This window comes from Theropithecus gelada, chromosome 18 (assembly GCF_003255815.1).
Source record: "Theropithecus gelada isolate Dixy chromosome 18, Tgel_1.0, whole genome shotgun sequence".
In the NCBI taxonomy this organism is placed as follows: domain Eukaryota; kingdom Metazoa; phylum Chordata; class Mammalia; order Primates; family Cercopithecidae; genus Theropithecus; species Theropithecus gelada.
In genome coordinates, this window is record NC_037686.1 from 2,473,485 (window position 1) to 2,484,370 (window position 10,886).

The window sequence follows — 10,886 nt, forward strand, 5'->3', positions numbered from 1 at the left end:
TCAATATAATTGCAAACACGACCCATGCATCATGTAAAACAAGTCATAAATCATAACCTGCCAGTAAGTCTTGTCAAAGCATCAAAACACAACTCAAGATAAAAATCAGCTAATGCTGTTTCACGCTTGAATTCAGCTTCCAAACAGAGAATTGTTTGAGCTCACAGAGATTCAGGTAGGTTAATAAATAGATATGTTTTTGTGTCCAGCAACTGACCCATATCAAATAGTGACTGTATGAACCAGGGGGCTTCCTGGGAGTGGGCGTGCTGCCTCTAGAGTTCAAAATTACCCCCCTTTCTTCCTCCCGCTTGTAAGTTAAGGGCCATCCCTCAGGCCCTCAGCAGCGGCCCTCGCACCTCAGCCCTCTCCCAGCTCCATCCAGATCCAGCGCTCAAGTACTGAGCAATGTCAAAGGGTGAAAAAGAGTTCCAGATTTAGCAGCTGCCACCGCACAATACTGGGCTGCAGGTGCGCCTGGGTTCCTTCCTTCATCCACTGAAGTCCTCCACCTTGCCTGTTTCCAAACAATTTCTAAGATAATGGATTAAATGAAAAATACAAAATGTTATTACTTTTTCACGTTCACAGACGTCATAACATGCTAAACCTGAGAGAGATTTCCACTTCAATGGACAAAAAGATTTTCCCAATCTTTGGCCAGCCATGCTAGAAAAATTGCACAACTCTCCATGTTTTTCTTATCTTTCCTACACATTCAAATGTAATTTACTTAAACCAGCATGTCTCAATCTGTGTATCAGGTTCTATGAAGTGTTAGAAAAAACATCTCAGATTCTGCATTTGGAAGTGCTCCATGAGATATCTAACGCTTAGAGGCTCACAGGAAGCATTAGTACATTCAGAATCTGAAAGATTCTAAGCAGTCTTGTGGTAAAGAACCAATTAGACATTAATTAATTCTAATTATTGATTGGTATGTTTGCATATGTACGTATGTGCATATGAAATATCTATTTCCGAAAACTTTACTGAGGTATGATACATACAATAAAATGTACTCATGTTTATGTCATAGTTTAATTTGTTTTAACAAATGTGTACACCCATGAAACCACCACCACAACACAAAATATAGAATATTTCCATCACTTCCAAAAATTTTCTTATCATTCCCGCCATAAATCCATAACCCCAGTCTAATGACGAGAAGAACATTCCACAAACCCAAATCAAGCAGCACTGCACAAAAGACCTGACCAGTATTCTTCAAAACTGTCAAGTCATGAAAAACTAGGAGAGAATGAGAAACTGACCCAGACCACAGGAAGGGAAGGGAACATCACAACTAAACACGAGATGCTGGATTGGACTCTGGAGCAATAAAAAAGTATTAACGGAAAATCTGGTGAAATCAGAATAAAGGCTGGAGTTTACTTTAATAGCATTTTCCCTAAGTTGTTCCTCAGTTTTGATAAACATGTCACAGTACTGCACGATGATACCGTGCGGGGGCAGTGAAAGTGAGCGCAGAGAGTGGAGACACTCCCTGCCCATTTGCTGTCTCACAGTTTCCACAGGTCAGGAGTCCCGGCAGGCTCAGCTAGATCCCCTGCTAAGGTTCTCTGGTCTGCAATCAAGGTGTCGGTCTGGCTGCATTCCTTCCAGGAACATGGGGTCTTCTTCCAAGTGCATGTGCATGTTGGAAGAATTAGTTCCATGTGGGCTTATAACTAGGAGTCCGGGTTTTCTGCTAGTTGCTGGTGGAAGCAGCTCTCCGGGAATACAGGTCCTCAGGTTCCTCTCCACACCCCCCTCCTCCTAGGCCCCACACAAAGTGCCTGCCTGCCTCCTCCAGGCCAGCGAGACACTCCCTCAAGACTATTAAGACAGTCTTACATAACGTGACATAATCATGGGCATGAGAGCTTACAGCTTTGCTATCTAATATAATCAAGGGAGTGACATCCTGTTGCCCATTGATTAGAAGCAAGTCACAGGCCAGATGCAGTGGCTCATGCCTGTAATCTCAGCACTTTGGGAGGTCAAAGTGGGTGAATCACTTGAGCCCAGGAGTTCGAGACCAGTCCGGGCAACATAGTGAGACCCCTGTCTCTACAAAAAAATAAAAACAAATAAATACAAATAATTGGCCAGGCATGGTGGCACACACCTGTGGTCCTACATACCTGGGAGGCTGAGATGGGAGAATCGCTTGAGCCCAGGAGTTCCAGGCTGCAGTGAGCTATGATTGTACCACTACACTCCAGCCTTGGAGACAGAGTAAGACCCTGTCTCCAAAAAAAAGGTGGGAAATGGAGTGGGGGGCGGGTCACAATCCTGCTTACACTCAAAGGAGGTGGGGCAGGGCAGGTGTATTACTCAGGAGTTATACCAGGTGGCAAAGGTGAAAAGACTATCTCAATTCTTTTTGTGTGTGGTGTGTATGGATTTCACCATCCATTTTAGGATGGACTATTAGAGGCACAGAGGCACGAAATAAATCAATTTCAAGTATATACATGGTCAATGACGTAGCAAGGGCTAGTCCACAGGTCTTTTTTTATTATTATTATTATACTTTATGTTCTAGGGTACATGTGCACAATGTGCAGGTTTGTTACATATGTATACATGTGCCATGTTGGTGTGCTGCACCCATTAACTCGTCATTTACGTTAGGTATATGTCCTAACACTATCCCTCCCAGCTCCCCCTACCCCACAACAGGCCCCGGTGTGTGATGTTCCCCTTCCTGTGTCCAAGTGTTCTCATTGTCCTCAGGTCTTACAAAAGAAAAAAAGTTTCTGAAACTATAAGCTTTGTTACTTAGCTTTTAAGCAACAGAAGTTTTTTGTAGTCCATTTAAATTCTTGACTTTTTTGTTTTGAGTTTTTTAAATTGTTTTGGTGCATGTATTTTCAGTTTGATTAACTTTACTGGATGCCCAATATATTGGTGGGCACAAATTAGAACGTTTACAGAATGAGCGTGTTATTTTTAAAAGAACTGTATTGGTCCATTTCACGCTGCTATAAAGAACCACCTGGGACTGGATAATTCATGAAGAAAAGAGGTTTAATTGACTCACGGTTCCTCAAGCTTAAGAGGAAGCATGACTAAGAGGCCTCGGAAAACTTACAATCACGGTGGAAGGAGAAGTGAAAGCTGTCAGCTGCGCAAATCCAAAGGGATCTTGAAAATACATCCCCTTTAAAAAGTTGTCATCCTGTGAGTTCATGTCCTTTATAGGGACATGGATACAGCTGGAAACCATCATTCACAGCAAACTATTGCAAGAACAGAAAACCAGACACCACATGTTCTCAGTCATAGGTGGGAATTGAACAATGAGAACACTTGGACACAGGAAGAGGAACATCACACACTGAGCCTATTTGGGGAGAGGGGAGAGGGGGAGGGATAGCATCAGGAGATATACCTAATGTAAATGACGAGTTAATGGGTGCAGCACACCAACATGGCACATGTATACATATGTTACCCACCTGCACGTTGTGCACATGTACCCTAGAACTTAAAGTATAATGAAACATTTTTTTAAAAAGGAAAAAAAAGTTGTCATCCAGGGCATAACACTGTTCTACATATTCACTCTCCTCTTCAAATCCTGGCAGGAGAGACAGCGAGTGAAGGGAAAAGTGCTACACACTTTCAAACAAACAGATCTCATGATAACTCACTGTCACAAGAACAGCAAGGGCGCAGTCCATCCCCACCATCCAATCACCTCCCACCAGGTTCCTCTTCTGACATGTGGGGATTACAATTGGTGATGAGATTTGGGTGGGGACACAGAGTCAAACCATATCAGGAACAAGCACAGTAAAACAAAGTTTGCAGTAAAGCTTTATCAAGATTTGGAAAGGCATAGATTCGATTTAGTGGGAACCCGTATTACTTCCTATGATGAACATGTCCTCATTACTTCTCACACAAATTCTGTCCCTGAACTTTTCTTCTTCAAGGATCATGCTTGGATTATGTCACGATAAACAAAATATTCTTCAATTATAAGAGAAAAATGTCATCTGGCATATTACAAGTGGCACTAGCTTATATTTGGGTCAATTAAAAGACCTTTGCTTAGGGTATATATATTACAGGACAAAATCATAGTTGTGTTGTTCCCAAGGGTGGAAAAGTAGGTTTTTTATTGTTGTTTTATTTGTTTTGTTTTAAAAAGAATGGCATGGATATTTGTGTCAGAAACCCTTGAAGAGATTCCATTCTAAAAGAAAAGTAAGACTCTGACTTAATCTTAAGAACACAAGTTTTCATGCAATGCAAAACCCATGTATACTGTAACATAGTATAACAGGCATTTCTAAATGACAATTAAAATGACGCATTTCTGTAAAAAATAGCATCTTAGCTTCTCCTCTATGCTGACTAGTCCAAAATAAGAATCACAGGAGAATTCCGAGAATTAACAAAATAGCAAATTTAGTTCAAAAAGTAGTCTTTCATGCTTTGCAGAAAACATAGAATTGAAAAATCAAGCACATTATGTTGGAAGCATTGAAAGGAATGAATAGGAAGTGTTGGGTAAATGGTGGCAATTGTTCCAACCCATCTTTGAATCAGGAACAGAAGTGAATACAGGAAGCAGCTAAACAGGATCCATTCAGACTCATCTGTCCCTCCTGTCTCCAGGAAGTCCACGGGGAAACCATGGCATGACAGCTGGTGGGACATGAGCACTGAGAGAAGCCACAGAGGGGCCACATCAAACGTTCCAACAAGCCATGAGGAATGGTGGGCCATCTTCGGAATCAGACGAACACCGCACACAGAGCCATGCATAGAGAAGAAGCCGCAAGTAGACCACTGCCTAAAATCATCCATGAACTGTGACTGAAACCAAAAAGCCTCAGAATATTGGAGCTATAAGGAACCTTAGATATCCTCAAATAAACGAATTCATTTACATTTTTTTAGTGAAACATATAACCACGTTTGAAAATGGCATACTAGGAGGTACAATTTAAATTGTATTTTTATGTGTATGTTTTATTTTAGAATAACGTTTTATTAACCTATATTTCTAAATTTCAATGCTGTTTCTATTTCTACGACACTGTGTCAATGCATTTCAGATTTTGCAGTATTTCAGCGTTTGCTCAAAGCCTTTACTTTAAGAGATGATCTGATATTGCTCGTGTATCTGAAATCAGACAGGTGACTAGCAAGATAAAAGAATGTTACTTTAAAAGCATACATCTTCTTGGGATCCAATTATTTGTGAGTGCTCCTCAGCTCCCTCAGGAAAAGAAACTGCTGACATTCTGGTGAAGAAACAGGTAGAGCTCAGGCTTCCCTGCTCTCCTTTGCGGGTACGTTCCTTTAACAAATGAAAGGTGAGCAGACGGCAAATTGGTCTTCATCTTCCCAAAACTTATCAAAAAAAAAAAAATTTTCTCCCATTTTGTAGGTTGCCTGTTCACTCTGATGGTAGTTTCTTTTGCTGTGCAGAAGCTCTTTAGTTTAATGAGATCCCATTTGTCAATTTTGGCTTTTGCTGCCGTTGCTTTTGGTGTTTTAGACATGAAGTCTTTGCCCATGCCTATGTCCTGAATGGTACTACCTAGGTTTTCCTCTAGGGTTTTTATGGTATTAGGTCTAACATTTAAGTCTCTAATCCATCTTGAATTAATTTTCGTATAAGGAGTAAGGAAAGGATCCAGTTTCAGCTTTCTACTTATGGCTAGCCAATTTTCCCAGCACCATTTATTAAATAGGGAATCCTTTCCCCATTTCTTGTTTCTCTCAGGTTTGTCAAAGATCAGATGGCTGTAGATGTGTGGTATTATTTCTGAGGACTCTGTTCTGTTCCATTGGTCTATATCTCTGTTTTGGTACCAGTACCATGCTGTTTTGGTTACTGTAGCCTTGTAGTATAGTTTGAAGTCAGGTAGCGTGATGCCTCCAGCTTTGTTCTTTTGACTTAGGATTGTCTTGGAGATGCGGGCTCTTTTTTGGTTCCATATCAAAAGAAACTACCATCAGAGTGAGCAGGCAACCTACAGAATGGGAGAAAATTTTTGCAATCTACTCATCTGACAAAGGGCTAATATCCAGAACCTACAAAGAACTCAAACAAATTTACAAGAAAAAAACAAACAACCCCATCAAAAAGTGGGCAAAGGATATGAACAGACATTTCTCAAAAGAAGACATTCATACAGCCAACAGACACATGAAAAAATGCTCATCACTGGCCATCAGAGAAATGCAAATCAAAACCACAATGAGATACCATCTCACACCAGTTAGAATGGCGATCATTAAAAAGTCAGGAAACAACAGGTGCTGGAGAGGATGTGGAGAAACAGGAACACTTTTACACTGTTGGTGGGATTGTAAACTAGTTCAACCATTATGGAAAACAGTATGGCGATTCCTCAAGGATCTAGAACTAGATGTATCATATGACCCAGCCATCCCATTACTGGGCATATACCCAAAGGATTATAAATCATGCTGCTATAAAGACACATGCACACGTATGTTTATTGCGGCACTATTCACAATAGCAAAGACTTGGAATCAACCCAAATGTCCATCAGTGACAGACTGGATTAAGAAAATGTGGCACATATACACCATGGAATACTATGCAGCCATAAAAAAGGATGAGTTTGTGTCCTTTGTAGGGACATGGATGCAGCTGGAAACCATCATTCTTAGCAAACTATCACAAGAACAGAAAACCAAACACCGCATGTTCTCACTCAGAGGTGGGAAGTGAACAATGAGATCACTTGGACACAGGAAGGGGAACATCACACACCGGGGCCTATCATGGGGAGGGGGGAGGGGGGAGGGATTGCATTGGGAGGTATACCTGATGTAAATGACGAGTTGATGGGTGCTGATGAGTTGATGGGTGCAGCACAGCAACATGGCACAAGTATACATATGTAACAAACCTGCACGTTATGCACATGTACCCTAGAACTTAAAGTATAATAATAATAAAAAATAAAAAAAATTTTAAAAAGCGAAACTCATGGCAAATTATATACATACACGAGCACATGCATGAACCCCAGGCTTCCTGTAAGCTACCCAAATCCAAAGCGATCTTTAAAATACATCCCCTTTAAGAAGCTGTCATCCTGGACATAACACTGTTCTACACATTCACTCTCCTCTCCAATACATCTCAAAGAAAGCAAAATACCAGTACTCCTAGCAGACTCGTGATCATTCTTGGTCTTCCCAGAAGGAAACGAAATGACTATCCCTCCTGAGGTACAAATTACCTTTGTGGCACAATAATCAGTATTTTGGCCATATGTAGCTGATTTCTCAGGTTCTAAGCACCCCTTGTGCTAACAAACCAATAGAGCCAGGTCTGATCAGCATTAAGACCTCTACATCCCTATTGCCAACCACACACTTTTAAGATGTGCTCTAGCCTGACAGGCTTCCCTTGTTACAAATACTAGAATAAAATGAATCAGATACTCAAGGACACTAAGGGAAAATCTAACTGACTATATCCTTTCCTTTCGATCTTAATTCTTACCTGTGTTCTCCGAGGGAAATCTAAAATAACTGCCAGGGTCCTGAAAGGATCCAGACACATCTGCAAGCTTGAGGCATTTTGGGTGCTGCATGAGCACTGGGAAAATCAGTCATGGGGATCAAGGACTCCCTGGTGTCCTGTATACTTGCCGTGTCGTGTAATTTGTGTGCATTAGCTAATTTAACGCCTACAGTGACCCTCAGAGCAGAGGTTCTAAGAGTATGTCCATGGATCCCTGGGAGTTTCCCATGGCACATTATTTTTTATTTTTTTATTATTATATATTTTATTATTGTATTAAAACTTAATATTGTATTGTATTAATATTGTATTAAAATTTCTATAATATTTTAATAAGTTTGTGTATATTTAAATGATGCTATTTTTAATCATTTACTTTTATAATTTTTATAACTTTTTTTAATACTACAATGACATTATTTGCCTTTCTCACTGCACTGACATTCTTTTTAAGCTCTGTGGACTCTTTTTTAAATTTATTTACTTATTTATTCTTTATTATATTTTAAGTTCTGGGATACAGGTGCAGAACGTGCAGATTCATTACATGCTCCATGATGGTTTGCTGCACCCATTAACCCGTCATCTATATTAGGTATTTCTCCTAATGCTATCCCTCCCCTTTCTCAGCACCCACCAACAGGCCTCGGAGTGTGATGCTCCCCTCCCTGTGTCCATGTGTTCTCATTATTCAAATCCCACTTATGAATGAGAACATGTGGTGTTTGGTTTTCCATTTCTGTGTTAGTCTGGTGGGAATGATCATTTCCAGCTTCATCCATGTCCCTGCAAAGGACATGAACTCATCCTTTTCTATGGCTGCATAGTATTCCATGATGTATATGTACCACATTTTCTTTATCCAGCCTATCATTGATGGGCATTTGGGTTGGTTCCAAGTCTTTGCTATTGTGAAAAGTGGCACAATAAACATACGTGTGCATGTGTCTTTATAGTAGAATGATTTATAATCCTTGGGTATATACCCAGTAATGGGATGGCTGGGTCAAATGGTATTTCTGGTTCTAGATCCTCGACGAATTGCCACACTGTCTTCCACAATGGTTGAACTAATTTGCACTCCCACCAACAGTGTAAAAGCATTCCTATTTCTCCACATCCTCTCCAATATCTATTGTTTCCTGAATTTTTAATGATCGCTATTCTAACTGGCATGAGATGGTATCTCATTGTGGTTTTGATTTGCATTTCTCTAATGACCAGGGATGATGAGCTTTTTTTCATATGTTCATTGACTGCATAAATGTCTTCTTTTGAGAAGTGTCTGTTCGTATCCTTCACCTACTTTTTGATGGTGTTGTTTTTTTTTCTTGTAAATTTGTTTATGTTCCTTGTAGATTCTGGATATTAACCCTTTGTCAGATGGATAGACTGTAAAAATTTTCTCCCATTCTGTAGGTTGCCTGTTCACTCTGATGATAGTTTCTTTTGCTGTGCAGAAGTTCTTTAGTTTAATGAGATCCCATTTGTCAATTTTGGCTTTTGTTGCAATTGCTTTTTGTGTTTTAGTCATGAAGTCCTTGCCCATGCCTATGTCCTGAATGGTATTGCCTAGGTTTTCTTCTAGGGTTTTTATGGTTTTAGGTCTTATTTAATCCATCTTCAGTTAATTTTTGTATAAGGTGTAAGGAAGGGGTCCGGTTTAGTGTTCTGCATATGGCTAGCCAGTTTTCCCAACACCATTTATTAAATAGGGAATCCTTTCCTCATTGCTTGTTTTCATTAGGTTTGTCAAAGATCAGATGGCTGTAGATGTGTGATGTTATTTCTGAGGCCTCTGTTCTGTTCCATTGGTCTATATACTGTTTTGGTACCAGTACCATGTTGTTTTGGTTACTGTACCCTTGTAGTATAGTTTGAAGTCAGGTAGCGTGATGCCTCCAGCTTTGTTCTTTATGCTTAGGATTGTCTTGGCTATATGGGCTCTTTTTTGGTTCCATATGAAATTTAAAGTAGTTTTTTTCTAATTCTGTGAAGAAAGTCAATGGTAGCTTGATGGGAATAGCACTGAAGCTACATATTACTTTGGGCAGCATGGCCGTTTTCACAATATTGATTCTTTCTATCCATAAGCCTGGAATGTTTTTCCATTTGTTTGCATCCTCTCTTATATCTTTGAGCAGTGGTTCGTAGTTCTCCTTGAACATGTCCTTCACATACCTTGTAAGTTATATTCCTAGGTATTTTATTCTCTTTATAGCAATTGCGAATGGGAGTTTACTCATGATTTGGTTCTCTGTTTGTCTATGATTGGTGTATAGGAATGCTTGTGATTTTTGCACATTGATTTTGTATCCTGAGACTTTGCTAAAGTTGCTTATCAGCTTAAGGAGTTTTTGGGCTGCGATGATGGGGTTTTCTAAATATACAATCATGTCATCTGCAAATAGAGACAATTTGACTTCCTCTCTTCCTATCTGAATACGCTTCATTTCTCTTGCCTGATTGCCCTGGCTAGAACTTCCAATACTATGTTGAATAAGAGCGGTGAGAGAGGGCATCCTTGTCTTGTGCCAGTTTTCAAAGGGAATGCTTCTAGCTTATGCCCATTCAGTATGATATTGGCTGTGGGTTTGTCATAAATAGCTCTTATTATTTTGAGGTATGTTCCATCAAGACCTAGCTTATTGAGCGTTTTTAGCATGAAGGGGTGTTGAATTTTATCAAAGGCCTTTTCTGCATCCATTGAGATAATCATGTGGTTTTTGTCATTAGTTCTGTTTATGTGATGGATTACATTTACTGATTTGCATATGTTGAACCGGACTTGCATCCCAGGGATGAAGCCAACTTGATCATGGTGGATAAGCCTTTTCATGTGCTGCTGGATTCAGTTTGCCAGTATTTTATTGAGGATTTTTGCATCAATGTTCATCAGGGATATGGGCCTGAAATTTTCTTTTTTGTTGTGTTTCTGCCGGGTTTTGTTATCAGGATAATGCTGGCCTCATTAAATGAGTTAGGGAGGATTCCTTCTTTTTCTATTGTTTAGAATAGTTTTTGAAGGAATGGTACCAGCTCCTCTTTGTACCTCTGGTAGCATTTGGCTGTGAATCCGTCTGGACCTGTACTTTTTTTGGTTGGTAGGCTATTAATTACTGCTTCAGTTTCAGAACTTGTTATTGGCATATTCAGGGATTCGAATTCTTCCTTGTTTAGTCTTGCGAGGGTGTGTGTGTCAAGGAATTTATCCCTTTCTTCTAGATTTTCTAGTTTACTTGCATAGAGGTGTTTATAGTATTCTCTGATGGTAGTTTGTATTTCTGTGGGATCAGAATCATTTTTTGTTGTGTCTGTTTGATTCTTCTCTCTTTTCTTCTTTATTATT